Source organism: Monodelphis domestica, chromosome 5 (genome assembly GCF_027887165.1).
Source record: "Monodelphis domestica isolate mMonDom1 chromosome 5, mMonDom1.pri, whole genome shotgun sequence".
In the NCBI taxonomy this organism is placed as follows: domain Eukaryota; kingdom Metazoa; phylum Chordata; class Mammalia; order Didelphimorphia; family Didelphidae; genus Monodelphis; species Monodelphis domestica.
Genome location: NC_077231.1, coordinates 75,882,981 through 75,905,389, shown reverse-complemented (window position 1 = coordinate 75,905,389; position 22,409 = coordinate 75,882,981). Strand labels below are relative to the sequence as shown.

At 38.7% G+C, this 22,409-nt stretch overlaps 2 long non-coding RNA genes across 3 annotated transcripts; both read left to right on the top strand.

The window, feature by feature from the left end:
• Positions 1–9,531: 9,531 nt before the first annotated feature.
• LOC103094922 (uncharacterized) lies at positions 9,532–18,653 on the top strand. Of its 2 annotated transcripts, none has more exons than XR_008912108.1 (3): positions 9,532–11,546; positions 16,960–18,346; positions 18,451–18,653. It is a non-coding gene; the product is annotated as an uncharacterized LOC103094922 (long non-coding RNA). The 2 variants fall into 2 exon arrangements; XR_472477.2 differs by having other exon boundaries at positions 18,427–18,653.
• Positions 12,154–16,849, top strand: LOC130454507 (uncharacterized). The gene is made up of 2 exons (XR_008912109.1): positions 12,154–15,968; positions 16,121–16,849. It is a non-coding gene; the product is annotated as an uncharacterized LOC130454507 (long non-coding RNA).
• Positions 18,654–22,409: the final 3,756 nt, after the last annotated feature.

Below are 22,409 nucleotides of genomic sequence, written 5' to 3'. Positions count from 1 at the left end.
GCTAAGAGTTCTGATCTAATCAGCACACACAAAATACATACACATGCCAATCTAGCAACATCTTTGTTGTTATCACAGAATTTTAGTTAGATGGAACCTAAAAGGTCATCTAATCCAATCCTCAGCTGAACAAAAATCCCGTCTGCATCCTATCTGAACAGTGGTCATTCACTCTTTGCTCAAACCCTCTGCACCCACCCTGTGCTCAAAGTACTCAAACTAGGAGGAACCCACCTATTTATCTCTCAAGTCAGCCCATTTCCTTCTGGATAAATCTAATTGTTAGAATTTTTGTATTTAGAGCAAACATTTTGTTGCTTCTTTACTACTAATTCCCTTTGCTCTTGGTTCTGCCTTCTGGTATGGAACTGAACAAGGCTTTTCCCTCTTCTGCTGGATAATCCATCAAACACTCAAGAAAAGTTATTAGGTCTTCCTCTTTCTCCAAAATTTCTTTCCTCCAGGCTGAATTTCCCTAGTTACTTCCAAAGGTAATCATATGGCATGATCATAGAAGATCCTTCACTACTATGATTGCTTTTCTTTTAATACTTTCCAGTTTTACAATGCTCTTCCTTCAACATGGTCCCCAAAATTGAATGCAATATTGCAAATGTATTCTGACCAAGGCAGTGAACAGAAGGAAGACACTTTGGTAGTATCCACAAGTAGATAGGCAGCCAGATAGATAATATGGGAGGAGAGACTCAATCCAGGATACACTCAGACATGAAATGGTAGCTGTATCACACTGTTTACTCCATGGTACTATAGATGAATGATGGTCCTACAGGGTTCCTCCACCCTGTATTTGTAGATGATTTTTTGAACCCAAGTGCAAGATTTACATTTATCCCTATTGAATTTCATTTTATTAGATTCAATTTATTATTAGAGCCTATGAGGGTTTTTTCTAGGCTTTACTACTGTTCAATATATTAACTACTCTTTACTTTAGATGAACTGATAGATGTACATTCCCTTTGTCAATTCTCTTTTTCTCTCCCATTTACCGTGGCAGTTAAGATGCCATTCTCTTTTCTGATACATTTGTCCCATGCCCCAGTTTAGATTTCTAAACCAAACTTGAATTGGAAAATAGCTATATGATTTCTCCCCACATTTTTTTTTGGCCTGAGTGGTAATTATATTAACTTTGGCTTTCATGGTAACACTATAATTAAATGCTCTTCACAGTCTCTGGGGAGAGGATTTGAAAACATAACGCTGACCTTTGAGAAGAGGGGTATGAGAACTCCCCCTCTTCTTTAATGTTTGGGGATTTATAATCATTTTCAGCTAATGATGATACTTTGGAGCTATTTAAGGGAATGCTAAGCTAGAATTATAAAGGAGTTTGCTGAATCCCACAAAGCACTGGGTGAACAAAGACATTTATATCCCTCCATGGAGACAGAACATGTTTCCCAGACTTTTCTTCTATCTGCCTCCACCCCTTTTCTCTGACTCAGCTGGGACTGCCTCAACTTCTTTCTGTATGTCTTTATCCTAATGACACCAAGTTATATCTCCTGGCTTCTCTCTATACCACTAATTATAAAGGTTTCCCCTACAGCCTCAGTCCCTAAGTCTTCTCTTCTCCTTCCTACCTTGCCCTCACCTCTGTTTTTCCTCAATTCTGTCCCACAGTTCAGCATTTCTGAACCACCTACTATGTTCTAAGCACTGTGCTAGGTGCTGGGAAACAAATACAAATAAGAAGCAGTCCTTGCCCTCAAGAAACTTACATTCTTATGGATATCAATTTCTCTTCCTCTTGCTTATTTCCAACTTCCCTCTGAACGAGTTTTCTCCCTCACCTTGGGTGGTTTCTTCATAGAGTTAGAGATAGAAGTGATAGAGCTAGAAATAGATGGAGTTGTCTCTATCTCCATGTTTCTCTATAGACTATGTATGTATATATATTTATATGTGTGTAATTTGTATGTGTTTGCTTATGTATGTGTAGACGTCTTCCTCACTCTCATTACAGGGAGAAACCATCTCTTTCTTTTGGTTATTCTTTCAAAATTACTTGAAATTGGGACAAGTATCTATTATCCATCTGTGTTTGTGCATTTCACCAGTAAGCAAAATTAGCAGATGAAGAATGTAGATCATTGATACCAATAATCCTCCAGAACAGTCAGTCAATTTATAAAAACTTCATTCTCTTTCTGATGGGATCAGCATGCCTAAACCACTCAATCAAGAAGCATTTATTAAGTACCCACTGTGTACCACCCCCTGGGGATACAAAGACAGAGAAAGAAAACGTCTCTGCACTTCAGCAGCTGACATTCTCTTAGACTGAGCAACTAAAGAGTTAAAAGTGGTCTAAATTCCCTCGCTTCATCCATTAGATCAAATGGGCTTGTCCTGTGGAGTAATGCATTCCATGTTCTTTCCATTATTTTGACAGAAACAGAGTCCCTGCTTATATTTTTCTGCATGCAGTCCATCTTCCCCACCCTAAGATGTGTGGTGTTCTGCAACATTACCCTCAAAGGCTTTTAAGGAGCTAGCGGGTCAGAAGTATTTTTAAAAGTTTATGACCAGATGAACTGGGCCGAATTGGAAAAATCATCGTCCTCTCAAGTGGCAAATGGAATTACTTGCAATATGCAGTTTTTCATCCACATTAAAATAGGAAATCCCTCTGTTTTCAAAATGGCCCTATGGATATGTTGTCTTTTCATGCTTTCTGCATCATTTACAGTGTTCTGGGTTATGTAAGACTTAGAGTCACAGATGGGGAGCTGTAATTGCATATGGTCTTAACCTATTCAGCCAAGTCCAGAGATGTTTATCTAGGATTCTCTGTTTATCTTGTAGAGGCAACCTACGGTAGTGGATAGAATCACTGGTCTTGGATTCAGTTCAGTTCAAAGTCAAGTGGCATTTACTTATTAGATGCCTCCTGCCTGCTCAATAATGTCCCAGGGTTCTGGTTTCAGAAGGACCTGGGTTTGAATCCTGTCTCAATCACTTCCTAATTCAATGCAGGCCACAACTACCTTGTACTCATTTGTACAACTACCTTTCCTCATTTGTAAAATGAGGATAATTCTTGTAGTGTTCACATCTCAGGGTTGTGGGTAGATTCTTAGATTAAAGGATAGAAGGGACCTTGCTGGAACTCATTTTATGAGAATTAAAAAGAAACAAACAACTGAATTCCAAAAAGAATAAGTGACTTGCCCAAAGTAACAGAGCTAATAACAGTCTAAGGTGGATTTTGGACTCAGATCTTCCTGATTTCAAGTCCAGTGCCTTCTCCATTACACTACCTCTCAGATGAGACCAGGAATGTAATGCACTTTGAAGACCTTAAAGCACCCTCCAAACATTGTATTAATATTGCTGCATTAGCTTCTTAATCAAGCACAAGCATTTTTTAAGTACTTTCTCTTTGCTATGCATTATGGTTGGCACTAGGGGGGCAAAGACAAAAATTAAGAGATCTCTCTCTTCAAGGAACTGACATCCACCAGGAAGTGAAACCAAGGTTTTATTTTCTCAGTGAAATTTCTCTTAAAGTAAGCGAAAAGATGCCTAATCAACTTGTTTTGTTGTTTTTAATTTCTAAGATACTTTTATACCTCAATATGATTTTGAATCATTTTCTGGTGTTTTGCCATTCATATTTTCTCCCTCCCTTCCATTTCTCCTCTTCCCCAAGACATCAAGTAATATGATAGAGATAGTACATGAATTATCATTTAATACTTATTTCCGTGTTGTGAAAGAAGAAGCATTTTACTTGTACTAGAGAAAAATTCATGGAGGAAATAAAAGGAAGAATGGCATGCTTTAATCTGCATTCAGACTGTTATTTCCTTCTAAGGCGCTGGATAACTTTTTTCATCTTTGGTCCCATGGAGTTGTTCTGGATCCTCCATTGCTGATTCATTCACAGTTGATCATCTTGTATTATTGCTGACTGTGTCAATGTTCTCTTGTTTCTGCTCACTTAACTTTGTATCACTTCTTATAAAATATTCCAAGTTTATTTTGGGGTAATTTTGTTCATCATTTTTTTATGGCACAGTGGTATTCCATTACAATCATACACCACAAATTATTCAGCCACTTTCCAATTAATGGACATGCTTCATTACCCTTTTTTTTTCCACTGCAAAAAGAGTAGCTATAAATATTTTTATCCAAGTAGGTCTTTTCCTCCTATCTTGGATCTCTTTAGGATAAAGACTTAATAGTGATATTTCAGGGTCAAAGGGTATGCACAGTTTTATGGCCCTTTTGGCAAAGTTCCAGATTCTCTGCAGAATGGTTCTATCAGTTCACAGCTCTACCAACAGCGTATTGGTATCCCAGTTTTCTCACATCCCCTCCAACATTTACCATTTTTCTTTTTTTTGTCAAATTAGCCAGTCTAATAAGTGTGAGGTATACCTTGGAATTTTTTTAACTTACATTTCTCTAATTAATAGTGATTGCTCAATTTCAATCATAGGCTTTTGACTAAATGCTAAAAGTATTTGCAACTTGAATGATATTAAACAACATGAAAAGTCCACATAGATCCAGGAAATTTGGTTATGTCCTAAAGATAGTCTGTAAATCATTAAGGTAATTTAGAACCTGGTATATGCAAGAACTTGGAGTTTTCTGGGAAAATCTCTGAAGAAGAATTTACTTGGGGGAATTAGGGGGCAGAAGAGGCTTGCCTTCCTCTGCCAGATCTTAGGAGAACTTTGTGAGCTTTGAAGGGTTTAAAGGATGATGGACATTCCATCTTCTCATCAGTGTTCTAGTAGTATCTCCAGATCAGCTGACAGCAATGTTTGCAGGAACAGCCAAGGATAGACAGGGTACAGCTTCATCGATTCTTAAGGCACCCAGAAAACAAACAAAATCCCCAAAGCTATGTCTGATGGGGGAACTTCTCAAACATCCCACAAATGGAAGAAAAAGGAGTTCCGGCAATTAGGAGATGTGACTTAGCCCTTTGCTTCATGTACTTGCTAAGTCCACTTTCCCCTCAATTCTACATATTATTATAAGAAAATGTGTCACAGAGTTTGCATGGGGGGTGGGGAGTGATGCTTTTTCTATCATTTGTCCTTATTATATCATCTCAATAAATATCCCTTTTTAAAAAAAAGTAGACTAAGAATGCTAGACTAAAATCTTCTTAACTGATAAGACTGAGAAGAGGGAAAAGTTCCCTAGTTGGGGCTTGAGAAGAAGGTGTTAGTAAATCACTCCTGACCACTCAGGGAATAATCCTAGAGTACTGAAGGGGAGGTATATCCTTGAGAGTGGGAATAGACTACTCAGAGCTCATATAGGCTACAGAAGTATGTGGTAATACACAATATACAATTGGTTATTTACAGCATGTTGCATAACTGTATGTGGAAATAACTTTCCCTCTGTCTGAGGACCTTCAAGCAGTTTCAAACATCCTTTGTCGCTAACAGTACCTCTCTCATTTTTCACTCTCTCTGGGACTTAAGAGAAAAATTGCTACATCTCTCCAAACCCCAGTTTCCTTGTGTGCAAAATAATAGCATCCAGGCACACTACACACTGGACTAAACACCAGAGTTATTAAGAAAAGGGAAAACAGTCTCTGCCTTCAAGGAGCTTACACTCCAACAGCATATACAACTTACAAACAACTATGCACACCCAGACAAGGAAAATGCAGGGAAGATTGGAGATAATCTCAGAGGGAAGGCACTCACATTCAAGGGTTTGCAGAACATGGGATTTTAGCAGAGACTTGAAGGAAAGGCCGGGAAGACAGGAGGTGGAGATGGGGAGAGAACATATCAGGCCTGGGGAATAGAGAGGCATGGAAATTCTACAGTGCTCAGCCTAAGAGAGAAAAAATGGCTTGTCTCAGTGCACCTGATGAGTCATGACTGCTACAGGAATGAGTAAGCCTAAGATTTCCTGTTGATTCACACAGAGATTTATCCAGACTCCTGCAGGATCAGCCATTAGCAAAGCTGTGAACTGGACAACTGTCTGTCCCCCCCACTTCTCTTTTTTCTGACTTTTTCTCCCCTTTTGCCCTTTCCTCCACTGGGTTCCCATTGTTTATATGCTATCCTGGGCCTTCCTGTCATGAGGAGGGGAAGTTGATTATATACTTTACAGTAAATGTTAGAGACTTATCTTATTTTCTTACCTCCTCTAGGCAACTACATTTGACCAGGTTCTTAGGACTCTAAGGAACTTAGAGATCATCCCTTTAGTTCAACCCCATCATTTACAGATGAGGAAATTGAGTTTCATAGAGGGCATTTGCCCTAGATGAATATGTCACTCATTGCTATTAAAACTTCATTAACCTTTGATCCAGCCATAGCACTGCTGGGTTTGTACCCCAAAGAGATAAATAAGGAAAATATATGTACAAGAATATTCATAGCTGTACTCTTTGTGGTGGCAGAAAAAAAAAATTGGAAAATGAGAGGATGCCTTTCAATTGGGGAATGGCTGAACAAATTGTGGTATATGTTGGTGATGGAATACTATTGTGCTCAAAGGAATAATAAAGTGGAGGAATTCCACGGAGACTGGAACAACCTCCAGGAAGTGATGCTGAGTGAGAGGAGCAGAACCAGGAGAACATTGTACACAGAGACTGATACACTGTGGCACAATCAAATGTAATGGACTTCTCCATTAGTTGCAATGCAATGACCCTGATCAACTTGGAGGGATCTATGAGAAAAAACACTATTCATAAGCAGAGGAAAAAATGTGGGAATAGAAACACAGAAGAAAAACAACTGCTTGATTACATGGGTCAAGGGGGTTATGATTGGGGATATAGACTCTAAATGAATATCCTAGTGCAACCATCAATAACATGGAAATAGGTTCTGATCAAGACACATGTAATACCCAGTGGAATTGCAGGTCGGCTACGGGAAGGGTGGGGGGAGGGAAGGGAGGGAAAGAATATGATTATTGTAACCAAGGAATAATGTTCTAAATTGACTAAAAAATTAAAAAAATAAAATATATTAAAAAACTTCATTAAACTAAATATTTTTTATTAAATAACCTGAAACCTTTGAAGAAACCATAATTTAGGAGCAGTCTGGAAGCGCATTGAAACTCAGAAAAAGATGGAACAAAGTAGAACATAAAAAACCAGAAGTCAAGAGCACATAAGGTTTTGAAGTATTGGATATAATTTTTCAGCAGCAAATTGCATTTAAAAAATAATGATCCCTTTAGAATTGTAAAGGGAAGGCAGGAAGGCAGTGATTAATTTGAGGGGGTTGGGGTAATGATGTATTTTCATTTATCAGAAACAAACTAAAGAGAGAGGGATTTCTAACCAGGAAGGCCCCCTACATCTTACCACATAGGCAGGCACTTATTCTGCAGATTGACAAGCCTGTTGTCTTCATGGAGCTAATGTGGAATGATTTTAATACACAGGCCAATTATCTTGAACATCATAAAAGAAAAACTGTAAGAATTCCAGCAGGAAGCAGAGACTTATTCCAAAGAGGACACTTGATGGGTGGGATACCCAATTGGGAATCCCTGAAGGATTGAAAACATGTATCAACTAGCAACAAGCTTGCTATGTCTCAGGCACTATGCTAAATCCTGGGGATACAAGGAAAGACAAAAGTAGTTCCTACCCTTAAATAGTTTACATTGTAATGGAAGAAACACATATAAGTAACTAAGAGCAACAACATAGGTCCAGAGTGAATATAGGTAATCTAAAAGGGAAAGATAGTTGCAGTTGGGGGTAGAGGTGCAGATGGAGAAAGGTCTCCAGTGGGAGGTGGCATTTGAACATAGTTTTGAATGAAGCCTAGAATTCTTAGAAGTGGAGATGAAGAGAGAAAAAGCATTTAGGAATAGGGGATAGTCATTGCAGAAGCAAAGAGTTGGGCGATGGAATGTTTTGGGTTATCAATGATGGTTAGGAGAGTAAGGCTCTATTTTAGGGTGTGTGAAAAGGAATATCAGAGGAGAGGGAGAAGACTCTAAGTTCTTCTATCTAGTCCAACTCATACCTGCCACAGAATGCCTCCTGTAATATCCTCAATGAGAAGTCATCTCAAGTTTGCTGGAACATCTCCAGGAAGAGAGAACACACTGAAGGCAATTCTTCTTTTATATAGCCCTTGGGAAACGTTTTGGTTGTCCTAGTAGAAAACAGTGTTGGGCTTGGAGTCAGCAAGACCTGAGTTCAAATCCAGCCTCAGACACTTATTGATTGTGTGACCCTGGTCAAGTCACTTAAGTCTTGTTTGACTCAGTTTCCTCTTTGAAAAATAGAGATAATAAGAGTACCTATCTCTTAGAGATGTGAGGATCAAATGAGAATTGTAAAGCATTACCTTAGTGTTGGGCATACAGTAGGTACTATGTACATTTTACTATTATTATTTTGACCCTCAACATGCCTTTCCATAATTTTTACCTGTTGTTCCTCCAAATTTTGGACAAGGACCACAAGTCAGCACAACTTGGATTTCTATAGAATGGGACAATCTTCAAACTCCTGAACTCTGATCCTGTAACTTCCTAGAAATTGAGTCTAGATGTAAAGAATCAAGTTAAGAGTAAGGGGATTTGAGATGAATAGAATTAGCTGCAGGAGCGACATTTTAAGAGGGATTATGATGAACTAGAGAATGTGAAGAGGAGGATTAGATTGTAACTGTCCTGAGTGTAGGTTGCCTCCTTTCCCTGACAGGTCAAACTCCTCTTTGCCTTAAGAAAACATCAAATACTGATTGATTAAGGAACCACTATTCTAAACATTCATCTGATTGATTCTAATGTTTTTTTCTCCATGAAAATATAAGTTCCTTTATAGTAAAGATGGTTTACTTTTTGCCTCTAAATCCCTGGCACCAAGCCTAGTGGCTGGAATAGAGTAGTCTCTCAATAAATGCTTGTTGATTAATTGCTTGGTTGGCATACACCCTTATCTAGGGTTTCCGTTTGGGAACTGGAGGTATATGCCCCAGAATCTCAAACCACATCTCTGTGGGTTTGTTTCTTTGTTTCAAATCTAGGCCCTAGGTGGAGGAAAAGAAAGTTAACTAGCATTATTATATCTTGGCAACTTCAGAGAACTTTATTCAGAACATAACTCTTGGTTCTCAAGGTACTGCCCATAAAACCTTGCTCTGGAGGAGGTATTCTTAACTTCTTTTATGTCAAGGATCCCTTGAGGAGTCTGATGAGGCCTCTGAATCCCTTCCCAGAACAGTGTTTTTGAATGCATAAAATAAATAAGATTGCAAATGGAAACCAAGGATGTATTTTTTTATCCGTGTTCATAGATAACCTAAAGATTTATCCATAGATTCTTTGGGAGGGTCTTTGGACTCCCAAGTTAAAAATCTCTGATCCAGACATCCTAGAATTAGTGAATACACATTCTCTCATACTTTACTGTTTGATAATACCTATAAAAACTTATCTTCTGGATATTAGTGTGAGAGAAAAGCCTCTAGACCTAACTTATGTGAGTCCCTGAGTGAATGGAAGCTTGGACAGGATAAACTTCATAGATGATTAGTTAGTTTGGTGTGAAGTAATATTGACAAACTAGGAGTTGCCTCATCCTAGGACCACCCCCTCCCCCGCAACCATTTAATTCATGATTGTCCTTTTTTTTTAAGAGACAAAAGGGATCTATGTCTAGGATAAAGACAAGCCAGAACCAAGAGGACTTGGGAACAGCAGTAATGCCTGGACCATTGCTCTTGCTTCTAGGCCAGCCCCATCTCAGAGCCATCATGGAGGAAAGCAACCCTTGTGGAGATGTGGCTTGACTTCTGAAGATTCTGCGCATTATCCTCTCCAATTCCATCTGTGTAGCCACAGTTACTGAAAACCCAGAAAAGAAAGTTCTTGACTTTGTTGAGTGGTTCAGGTTTTACTAGTAGAATCAGCAGTAATGAAGAGACATGATTATCTGTTTTGCAGTTACACCCTAAAATCCATGGGACCTTTCCATCTGATTCATCATGTGTGCATTATCTCCCCCATTAGAATGTGGGCTCTTTGAGATCAGAGTCTGGATTGCTTTTCTATTCATAACTCTAGTGTTTAGTAAATAGCATGCAAATAATAAATGCTTCCTCAATCATTCATCCAAGCTGGGATTCAACCTCCATCATCTTTACAAATGAGGAAATGGAGAGAGACCCAAAGAGACTAAGTAATTTGCACAAGGCTGGTCACACAGTAATTGCAAGACTTGAGTTTTGAACTCAGGGCTTCTGACTCCAAATCCACCATCATTTCCACTATATCTCACTGTGTCTTGGTCAATATCAACTCCAAAAGACAGAGTGATGAATGAAAATTATGGGGAAGCAGATTTAGTTTATACTTAGTATAAAGAAAGGCCTTTCTATTTATTGAATTTGGCCAACAATCATGGTATAACTCATGTAGAAGTGGAAATTTAGAAGAATAAAGCAAAGACATGATTATTTGGTAGAGATTCTGTAAAATGATTTCTATGTTGTTAAAGTCACTCCACAATTCCTTCCAACCTTTAGGTTCTACTTAGTACAATAGTCAACTTTAATAACTTTAATAACTTGGTTTAGTTATTTCAGTCATGTCCAAATTCCTCATGAGCCTAATTTGGGGTTTTCTTGGCAAAGATATTAGAGTGGTTTGCCATTTCTTTCTCCAGCTCATTTTGCAGATGGGGAATTAAGGCAAATAGGGTTACATGGCATACTTAACATCAAACAGTAAGCATCTTTGGCTAGATTTAAACTCATGAAGATGACTGCTTGATCCCAAGTTCAGTGCTCCATTCACTGTACCACCTAGATGCCCAGGTGGGTTTTAAAGCCATCTAAAAGTGGAATGGACTGTCTCCTGAGTCAATGAGTCCCCCTTAAGTAGAGGTCATAGTGTCATAGATTTAGAGTTGGAAGGGACTTTCTGGGTTATTATGTCCAATCCCCTTCATTTTAATTTTAGAGATGAAACTGGAGGAAAATTGAGGTGATTTGCTCAGGCTGTCACTTAGGTAGTACCTGAGGTCAATTATGAATGGGGGTCCATCTGACTAAGCCTAATACTCTCCACACTGCATCATCTGGCTCCCTGATGACTGGAAGCAAAGCCTTGGTACTCTGTCCTGGATGTGTTGTAGAAGAACTTCATTCTTGTTTAGAATCTCTTTAGACTTGATGGTTCTCTTGTCTCTTCCAACTCTCAGCATTCTGGGACTTCCGCTTTATAAACTAGATGAGCTCACTAATTAAGGGGCACTGTGACCTTTTACAGGGCACCCAGCAGGGCTCTCAAAGGATCCATTATGTGTTCACAGTAGGATAGCACCCAGTTTGGTCCTAAGGCAGCAGGCCAGCCAACCTCAGCCCAGGAGCACAAGGACCGCTCACTGCTGCTGCCTACTCATTCTCTATTCATCAGACAAGGTCAGGACTGGGTTGGGATGAAATTGGTCACTGTGTTTGGAATTAATCCCATTTGGGTCTGATTTCCTGCTTCTCCACAGAAAACAAACTGTCTTTCATGATCTGGATTCAAAGGTAATTGCATTTTGACAGACATATTACAAACAAGCTATGCACACATGTCACAGAACTCTTAGTGCATTTTAAATCTTAAATAGTTTTAAATTGTACTGACATGGTTGGAACTATATCTATACACATACACATGTGTATGCATTATTATTATTATTATTACTATTATTGTTAGTCCTTTGTTTAGAAGATGAGCGATGATGTCACTGGTGAGGTCTTGACTTGCTTGTGATTTGGATTAATGAGGCATTGTTGCACAAATTTGTCAGCCTTGCTTTTTCTCCCAGAGTCATCCAGGCCCAGTGGCAGGACAAGTCAGGAGGAATGGTAATGGTCCGGGATATAGTGGATGGTCTTGGAATCCAAGCTCTAAGCACTCCACAGAACTTGCTTTAGCAACCTTTGTGGCCACTGCAACAAATTGCTTGCATTTGCCCATTCCACTGGAGGGACTCTTCATATGTTTGGAGCAGACATTTCCCTAAGTCACATATGGGTTTGAGACCCATCAGTCACCCTCAACCTAGTCTAGCCATTCTACCAGATGGTTTCACAAGGCTATGGCTGCTGTGCAAGCTCCAGCTTCTTGGAGTCACAGGTGAGAGTTGGGTTGACACTCAAGATGGATTAGCAGCCCCTCCCCCCAAAGGCTTGGTAAGCCCTCACACAAGAGGTGGTAGGCCTCCCAGCATGCCCCATACATCCCAATGTATGCACATATATAGAATATAAATGTATAGCCATATAGAGAAGCATGATATAAACAGGTATGCATACATATGCATATAATGCACACAGCAAATTGAATATGTACACATACATGTATGCATATGTGTAGCTGTACCTACATATAAATAATTTTAGATTTAGAGCTGGAAGGGATCTTTGAGACCCACTCACTCTTTTTTTTACACACTAGAAAACTGAGGCTCGAGTGATTTGTGCAGGTTCCCACAGCTAGCAAGTGTGTGAGACAGGATATGTATTCAGGTCTTTCAGATTTTAATCTACTTCCTGCCCTTAATCCACTAAACCATCCAGTTGCCTCAGTGATATCCATACCCAGATGAATGCATAGAAAGAGAAAGTTATTCTCTGAGGTTCTTAAGTCAAATGGCAACTCCATTAGGGGACTGCTGAAATAACTTAGTGGTCGGCTGTTAATAATTTCACCTTTAAACATGAACCTCAAAAACCAGGATCCAGATACTCATTCATACTCTGGTTTTTGTTTGCCCTGTAGTTTTGAAGCTGAGGCATAATGGTCTCTGGGGAGAGGCTAGATCCAATTAATATTCAGCTTGAGGTCTTTTAGAAAGATGTAAGTAATTCTGTACCTTTGAGAGGGTCTAAGGAAACATACACCTGAGACTTAAATGACTCCTCATTCACTGTGAGGTTGAACTTCAATCCACCTGGGAGCCAGAGCAGAAGAAAGGACTCCAATATCAACATTTTGATATTTCCTGGAATATTACCGGAGATTGGTGAAGACCTTCTGGAATGTGAATGAACTTATACATTTGTAGACATTTCCACCTACTCAGAGAAACAGGACTATCATTATATAAAACAGACATTCCTTTTAAAAAGACTTTTTTCTTTGCATAAAATGTTATTTTATATAATGCTTTTAAAAATCAAAACAAATATAGTCTAGTATTCATAAGCAACTCCCCTGAAAGGAGCATTAGAATCTACCTGATGCCCAAGGGATCTGGGGCAGAAAGCTATAATTTATCAGAGCACAGGAACTAGGGCTTTGCCCCAGGGCACTGACATTTAGAAGGTGCTGACAGCTCTTAAATGCCTTCAGCAGAGAAGCAATAACTAATTAACTTTTTAAAATTTTGTATACATTTATATAGGTATAGATTATGAGTGTGTCATCTCCCCTATAAGATAAACTCTTTGAGGGGAGGAACCATTTAATTTTGGTTTTTTATCCATGAACCCTGGCATCATGTCCAGCATGTAATGTTGAGAAAGAAATATTTGGTAAAAAAAAAAATGGAATAGCTAAATGGTGATGCTTCCTGTTCCAATGGCCACACCAGAGGTTGGCTTTTGCCTATCCCTTTCCTGTTCTCTCCCTACCCCCTGCCTAACTCCAAGGATCAAAGAAGACATTTTCCTGAGAGGAGATTAACTTGTTTAAATGCACTGAGTGAGGGACTTAGAAGAATTGTACAGCAAAAAATAAGGGATAACTAAGACTATTGAGTAGAAGGCAAGAGGCAGATTTGGGTTCCAAATAAAGAAATTAATGTTATTCAAAAACAGAAAAGGATTTACAACTAACTGCTAGGGGCCTTTAAATTAAAATGAATCTGAATGACCATTTATTGGGAGGTTTATAGAAGGGTCAAAAAGATCATAGATTGAGAATTAGGAGAGAACTGGGAGTTTTTCTCTTGGCAGCTAGGTGGTACAGTGGATAGAGCACTGGATGTGAAATCAGGAAGACTGATCTTAGATATCTACTAGCTATGTGACCTGGGTTAAGTCACTTATCCATGTTGGCCTCAGTTTCCTCATCCATAAAATGAGTTGGAAAAAGAAATGGTGAACCATCCCAGTCTCTTTGCCAAGAAAATCCCAAATGGGGTCACAAAGAGTTGGAAATGAATGACTGAAGACAACACAATGACAAATTGGAATCTAGCCCAGTCAATTCATTTTATAAATGAGGAAAATAGGAGTAACAATGTAAAAGGACTTGCCTAAAGTCACACAGAGAAGAGAAGACAATAGTGGCATTGGAACTCAAGTCCTCTGACTACAAATCCTGTATTCTTTCCCTTACATTGCTGTTCAGGTATAAATTGAATTAGATGACTTAGGGTGCTTATCACAATGCCTAATGAATGCCTGTTGACTTAAAAGGACTCTTCCACATCTGGATTTCTATGATTCTGCCCCAAGGTCCTGGCAACTGCTCCTCTTACAGTCAGGGGAATGGCTATGTAATCTCATTCCCAGGGTGACTCTAGTCCCTAAAGGCCTCTTAGGACACTCATCAGAGTTGCCCAGTGTTTTGGCCTGAGACAGCAGATTAGCAGAGGAGTCTAAATTCCAGCCAGACAGGCTGGCCAACTAGCAGATAGATACACATGGACAATATGATGGTAAGCTCTCCTTACTGCTGTGGTATCCGAGCATGAAATGGAATCCCAAGGATCTCTCAGCTTACCGGGCATATGATGAAACTGAACTCACTTTGAACTTGGTAATGGGAGTCTGTTGAAAAGATCCCAGGACTAGGATCACTCCCTTCATTTGGAGGACTTGGTTTAGGTTTAAAAGAAAATGTTGATTAAGCCAATGCCCCTCTGTAGGTAAAGAAAAAATGATAACATCATAGATTTAGAGTTGGAAGAGGAGGACTTATGGGACATCCATTCTAAACCCTGTAGGTTACTACTGCAGAGCTGAGGCTCAGAGAGATTGTGACTTGTCCAGGGTCACATAATAAATAGCAAAAGTCCCTGTGTACCTATGTATCTAGTCCAGGGCTTTCCATGACACCAGGCTGCCCAGAACTGGGTCCAAGGTGATCTCACAGTATGATGTGATGTGTTCTGTTCTCCAAACTCTCTCTCTCTCTCTCTCTCTCTCTCTCTCTCTCTCTCTCTCTCTCTCTCTCTCTCTCTCTCTCTCTCTCTCTCTCTCTCTCTCTCTCTCTCTCTCTCTCTCTCTCTCTCTCTCTCTCTCTCTCTCTCTCTCTCTCTCTCTCTCTCTCTCTCTCTCTCTTTCTCTCTCTCTCTCTCTCGATCTCTGTGTGTGTGTGTTTTTCTGTCTCTCTCTCTGTCTGTTTCTGTTTGTCTGTCTGTCTCTCCCATTTCCTCCCTCCCTCTCTTCTCTAAAGTGTCCATCTATCTATATCTATAAACTATCTTTCTGACTCTTTCTACATATAGGCATACTGATAAACAGATTGGTAGTTGATAGTTACCAACATTTTAATGATCTAACAAAAACAAATTAAGAGTCAGAAAAGGAGAGAGACCCGGAGACTGAGACAGAGAGATATAGAAAGAGAATTTAGAGGACAGAGGGAGAGAAGAGAAGTTGGGGGGAGAGACTGAGGGAAGGGGGGTGGCTTTGGTGTGGTAGGCAGTAGTGTTTTACCTTTGTCCCTACCTCCATGTCACAAACAATGTCAACAATGAGAAATTTCGTAGGAGCCCTTTAGAGGAGAAGGCTTTATATTTTTTCCTTTCAAGCTGTCACAACCTGAAAGGATGTAGGAAAATGGGGGAGTGGAGAGGGGAGGATGAACGGTGGTTTCTGTGTTCACTCCCTCCAGAGACAAACAACTTTCCTGATAACGTTACCATAGACCACAGAAAACTGACCTTAAACTGCCAAACTCATTTCACTTAAGATATCAATTGAATTATGGAGCCAGACACTTGAGGAGGGGTGAGTCACAGTTCTTTACTAGACATGCATAGGCACAGCACCAGCAGGAGAATGGAAGAGAGGAGGGTGATGCTTGGGGGTGGGAAAGGTGCTCAGGAAGAGAATGCACAATTATTCATGGCTTTCTTTATTTCTTTTTTTTTTTAATATAGAAAGAACTAGAATTCAATCCCCCTGCATCCTCCTAAAAACAAAAGAGTATATATTTTTCAGGGAAAAAATTGCTTTTTTCCTCCAACCTCCACTGTTGCTTCAGTAAGCTTTTAAACATCAGCAGATTCTACAGGGATGATAAACAATTCAAAGAAGTGAACCATTGATCACAACCTTGCCCCTGACGCTTTTAAATATATTAAGTCCATACTTAGAGTAGAGGCAAATGTGTAAAGGACAGAAGCACAACTGAGAGTGGTGAGGTGGGTACAGGACTGAAGAATCCTGAGGTCAAATATCTCCCTTTTTCTCCCCCTTTTCTTTGTTTTTGTCTCTTTCTGCCTCCTCTGTCTCAATTTCTCAATGTCTGTCTCTACCTCTGTTTGTCTCCTTAATTCATCAACCAACCAGTCTGTTCAGAATATCATAGTTCCTAATAGAAGAGATAATAGGACTGTATTAGTTTAACAGAAAGAAAGGAAGGAAGGAAGGAAGGAAGGAAGGAAGGAAGGAAGGAAGGAAGGAAGGAAGGAAGGAAGGAAGGAAGGAAGGAAGGAAAAGAAAGAAAGAAAGAGAGAGAGAGAGAAAGAGAGAGAGAAAGAAGGAAAGAAAGAGAGAAAGAAGGAAAGAAGGAAAGAAAGAGAGAGAAACAGAGAAAGAAAGAAAGAAAGAAAGAAAGAAAGAAAGAAAGAAAGAAAGAAAGAAAGAAAGAAAGAAAGAAAGAAAGAGAAAGGAAGGAAGGAAGAAAGAAAGGAAGGAAGGAAGAAAGGAAGAAAGAAAAGTCAGGAATGAGAAACCTTTGTCCTCCCCAATTATGTGACAATTCTGTCTTCTACAGGATGAAGCATCTCACTCAGCCTAAGGTATTCATATGACATCAGATCTGTTCCTGCTTTCTTTATTTCCTGCAACCCAGTGAGTACAGTATTTCATCTAAAGAGCACAGAGCAAACCACAGACAAAGGAGATGTTCCCATCAAAAAACATTTGGGACCAATAACTCCATAGTGATTGTCACCTGGAGTGTAACTGTACAACTAAAGACAATTTCTGAGGAACAGATGGCCTGGATGGTAGAGGAGAAAGGGGCCAGGAGAAGTAATAAATGAATACTTTGTTCTCTATTTAAGAAGGCCAAAGACTACTGCAAATGAAACCCTGGAACTGTTTGAAAAATACCTTGTACCTTCCCATGCAGTGAATCTCCTTTCACTTGAAAAAAATTCTCATTTCAATTGATTTTTTCCTATCAGAAGTTACGTTCTATCTATGCTGTATGTTTCTAGAACGCATTTCCTTTTTTTAAAAAAATGTTGTCTACCTCAGAATGCAAGAGCTTTGAAGGAAGGAAAAGGGCAAGAACTGAGTTTTTAATTTTCTTTGTCTGTCTGTCTCTCTGTGTCTCTCTGTGTCTCTGTGTCTCTTTGTCTCTGTCTCTGTCTCTGTTTCTCTCTCTCTGTCTCTGTCTGTCTCTGTCTGTCTCTCTCTCTCTCTCCCTTTTCTTTTTTGCCTTTGTATTCTGAACATTTGGCATAGGACTCAGAATTTAACAAGTGCCTAAAAACTGCCAATCAATTCATTGGTTGACATTGAATCTAAGAATTATTGATTCCGAGAAATGTTGCAAAATGAGTAGACAAATTTGATACTCCTATGGTAATGGCATCTTGAAATAACTGGTTGACTGAGATCCCAATCAATGTTTCTTTTGGGTTCTAAGTCCCATCCAGGATGGTATTTGGCCAAACAGAACTGGTTGATGATGTCTCCAAAGAACTTACTCCCCCTTGGTGATCTGGGCAACAGAATTACTGATACCGGAACCTGGCAGCAGCAGATGCAACAACAGGGAGGGAAAACAGCTTAAAAGGCTGCTGCTGGATGGGGCTGACGAACTGCCAATTTTTGTTTACTTCTTTCTGGGCAAGAAGATCACAGCTGTTTCTTTCCGTAAAAGATGTAGGAAGATTTAACGACCTCACCCTGCAGTCTCCCCTCCTCCCAAATGTTCATGAAGCCCAACAGCTGGCTTAGAAAATGCTGTCAGTCAGGATTTGAATAGTTTTACATAATCTCACATGGAGGAGAGAATTCAAGCTCTTTGGTTAGCCAGGTGGCAACAAAATTCCCTTTTATGGACTCATGTGGTCGACTTCCATGGCAATTTCTTTTGGATATCTGTTGATTTGGGGGGTGGGGGATAGGCTAGAAAGAAGTCCAAGTTTGTAGAAAGAAAGAAAGAAAGAAAGAAAGAAAGAAAGAAAGAAAGAAAGAAAGAAAGAAAGAAAGAAAGAAAGAAAGAAAGAAAGAAAGAAAGAAAGAAAGAAAGAAAGAAAGAAAGAAAGAAAGGGCAAGAATGGCAATGGAAGCTTTTTGAAAATGGGCATTATTTACATTTTGGTTTTGCATCTCCAATACCTAGGGAAGTGTCTGGCACATAGCAGTAGGTTTGTAATAAGAGTTTGCTGACCCGCTATTTATCAGTAATAAATATTATTTTTTTTACTTGTTGAAAACAATAGAAACACCAGTTAAGGGAATTTTCTGAGCAAAGTTTCTTTATGAATAATTATTAAATTATTAATTTTAATTAATTAAATTTAATAACATTTATAATAAATATATAAATAAATAAAATAATTATTAAGCATATTTTAATAATAATAGCTGATGTTAAGAAAACATGGCACAATGTATAGAGCACCAGGTCTGTAGTTAGGAAGACTCATCTTGAGTTCAAATCTTACTTCAGATACTAACTGGTGACCCTGGGTAAGTCACTTAACCCTGTTTGCCTCAGTTTCCTCATCTGTAAAATGAATTAGAGAAGTAAAATGGCAAATTTCTACAAAATCTTTGCCAAGAGAACACCAAATAGAGTCACAAAGTATTGGAAGTGAATTAAAATGACATGCAGACTGGAGTATTTCTAGCCCAGGTGGTTCATTTTAGAAATGAGGAAAGTGAGACTAAGAATGAGTGAAAGAACTTGTCTAAAATCCCAAAGGAAGAGAAGGTAACACTGGCATTAGAACTCAGATCTCCAACTGAAAATCCTGTACTTTTCTCCTTATATTGCTGTTCAAGTATAAATTGAACTAGATGGCTTAAGGTGTTTATCACAATGCCTAACAAATGTTGGAGAAGGAAATGGCAAACCACTCCGATATCTTTGCCAAGAAAACCTCAAATGAGGTCATGAAGAGTCAGATCCAAATGAAAATGACTGAATAACAAAGTCCAAGAGAGATCAGAATCTAAGTCAGGCCTCTAGAGCTTCTGCAGCTTTCCCAGAGTTAGAGATAGTATATATACTTAAAATTATATATATGTGTTTGTGTGTGTGTGTGTGTATGTATACCAGCTCTGTTGACTATCCTGTAGGACTGTGGGCCAGTCACTTCCTCTCTGGGGACCTTATTTTCCTCCTCTATAAAACAAGGGATTTGGACTTCCAACCCTAACATAAGCATTCCTTTTTCAGCTGGGTGGTTGGAAACTGAACTGTTAGTTGCCTAAGCAGGAACATTCTGATTTTCTTTTTTTTTTCCTCCCTATAATTCATAGATTATCAAGGACTATTTAATCTTTATATCTAGAGATAATTGATGTATATTGATATCTCCACATAGATATTACTATCTATAGACATAGATACACATAAATATGTATATAAATATATGCATAATTACACCCACACACATCTGGAGTTTATAAACTGGAAAAGGAAATGGCCAACCGCTCTAGTATCTTTGCCAAGATTGACTTCATGGACAGTATAGTCCGCAGGGTCCTGAAAAGTCAGACAAAAGAATGACTAAATAGCAATAGTATATAAACATACATTTATAGAAATATCTGTATATATAAACATACTGAAATATTTATTTAAATACCTAAATATATTTACATATACATATAAACACCTACATGTACTTATTCATTAATGTATTTTTATACATAGAACAATGTGTTTTGTATGTATATGTATGTATTTATATTTAGGCATCCCTTCCACATCACCACTTTCTCCATATCAGTATATCACAGATCATCATAAGAAATTGAATGAGAATTTTTTGGAAGCTTGGGGAAGCTGTAGTGGACAAACAAAGACCAGGAGATGACCTAGAAAAGGGTTAGAAACTCAGAAATGCATGTGTGGTATTATAAACATCAACATATTTGATCTACTAATACTATAAATAGGCATAATTTCTTCTTTAAAGTTAAAATAAGTAAATAGTTTGTGAAAAGAACCAAGAGCCAGAAGGCAACAAAGGCTAGGAATGCAGAGAAGTCTTAGCCTTGACCTACATATAGCCTAAGACCAAATTCTTAATCCAAATTGTACTCCAAGGTACTGTAAACACCCCACAAAAGAAAAAGAGAAATTCAGATTTCTTCTTTGGTTCAAAATTTTATATAAAATTTTCAGATTGTTGGGCATCAACCCCAATGATGTGGAAGAGAAGCCTGTATGCACATGCAAACACACCCTTATATATATATATATTCATATCCATGTGGTTGTGTGTGCAAATGTTTATATATATATATAGAATACTTTACAGTCCACAAGCTTCCTTGCAAAGTAAATATTATCATCACTATTTAATAGATAAAGAATCAGGGACAGAAAAGTTAAATAAATTTTCCTGCAGATATACAGCCAAGAAGTGATGCAGATGTATCATTTGAACTCATGTCTTTGGGCTCCAAATCCACATCCTCCCTAGGGGTCCCATTCCACATGTGTCTAGTGAAGGGGTTGGAGTAGATAACCTTGAGGTCTCTTTCAGCTCTAAAACTAGAATTTCACTCCAATGATTGGATCTGGCATAATGTTGGACTTTAGAGGGAAAAAACAAAAAACAAAACTGCCTTAGACTGTATTGGAGAAGAAAACAGCTCTGATGCAGATAAATTGGGAGAAAGGCAACCTGTGCTGGCTACTTTTTGACATGCAGAGATTATGCAGTTCTGTCATTATCGTGATTCATTTTTGGCTCCAAAGACAGGTCAGCTAGGACCTGAAATAACAGACTTTGATAATCTTTGGATTAAAGAAAAATAAGAAGGAAAGAAAATTGGATTGCTTCTTGAATGGCTCAGTTTCCAGCCAATCTGACATTAGCCCCAAGTGAAGAAGGCAAGTTTATGGCAGAATTGAGGCTATTTTATTCTGTCCTCTCCTCCCCTCTCAAGAGCTACTTTACTACTAGCATAGTGTTGGTTATTGTTGGCATTGGCCCTGTGAGGTATTCTCTCTCCATCCTCCTTTCTAGGGGCTTCATTCATTGACCACGGGTGCAATTTACCTTCTTTTTTTGGTTTTTAGATTTTTTTTTATTTTATTAAATTTTTTTTCTATGATTACATGATTCTTGTTGTCTTCATCTGCTCTCTCCTTCCCCCTCCTGGGGTTGACAAGTAATTTCACTGAATTATACATATATTATCACTCAAATCCTATTTCCATATTATTCATTTTTATAATAGAGTGATATTTTAAAACCAAAACCCCAAATCCTATACCCATGTAAACAAGTGATAAATCATGTTTTCTTTAGGATTTCTACTCCCACAGTTCTTTCTCTAGAGGTGGATAGCATTCTTTCTCAGAAGACACTCAGAATTGTCCTGCAATCTATCTTCTGTTACTGACAAAAGGCAAAAACAACAATGCAGTGGATGAAGGGCAAGGAACTGTAGTCAGGAAGTTCTGAATTCCAATTCTGTTCCTAATGCTTGTAACTGCCTGATTCTGCATGCTTCAGACTAGAACTTAATTACTGGTCCCTAGATTGATTGTAGTTTATAATGATTGAAAGTTACACTCAAATTCTTCTCTTATGGACTCAAAACCAATTAAATTTTTTTACTATCTGGGTAGGGTCAAGCAATCATGAGCTGCCACAGGCATCATGGCCTGATGGCTCTCAACAATGAGCTAGACTTAAGAGAGAGAAAAATGAGAATGGAAAGCAGGCTCTGGATTGGAATGAGACAGAACCAAGGTTCAAGTGCTAGCCACTTACTACCTGTGTGGGGTTAGGCTGATTCCTTAACCTCTTGGGGTCATTTTCCTCCTCTTAAAATAAGGGTAGCACAGTGGATAGGTTGATCTGGCCTTACATACTTAGTAGCTAGATGACCCAGGGCAAATCACTTAACACTTGTTTGCCTCAGTTTCCTCATCTGTAAAATAAGCTAGAACAGGAAATGCTAAAAAAAAAAATACCCAAAACTCCAGTATCTCTGCCAAGAAAACCCCAAATGGAGTCA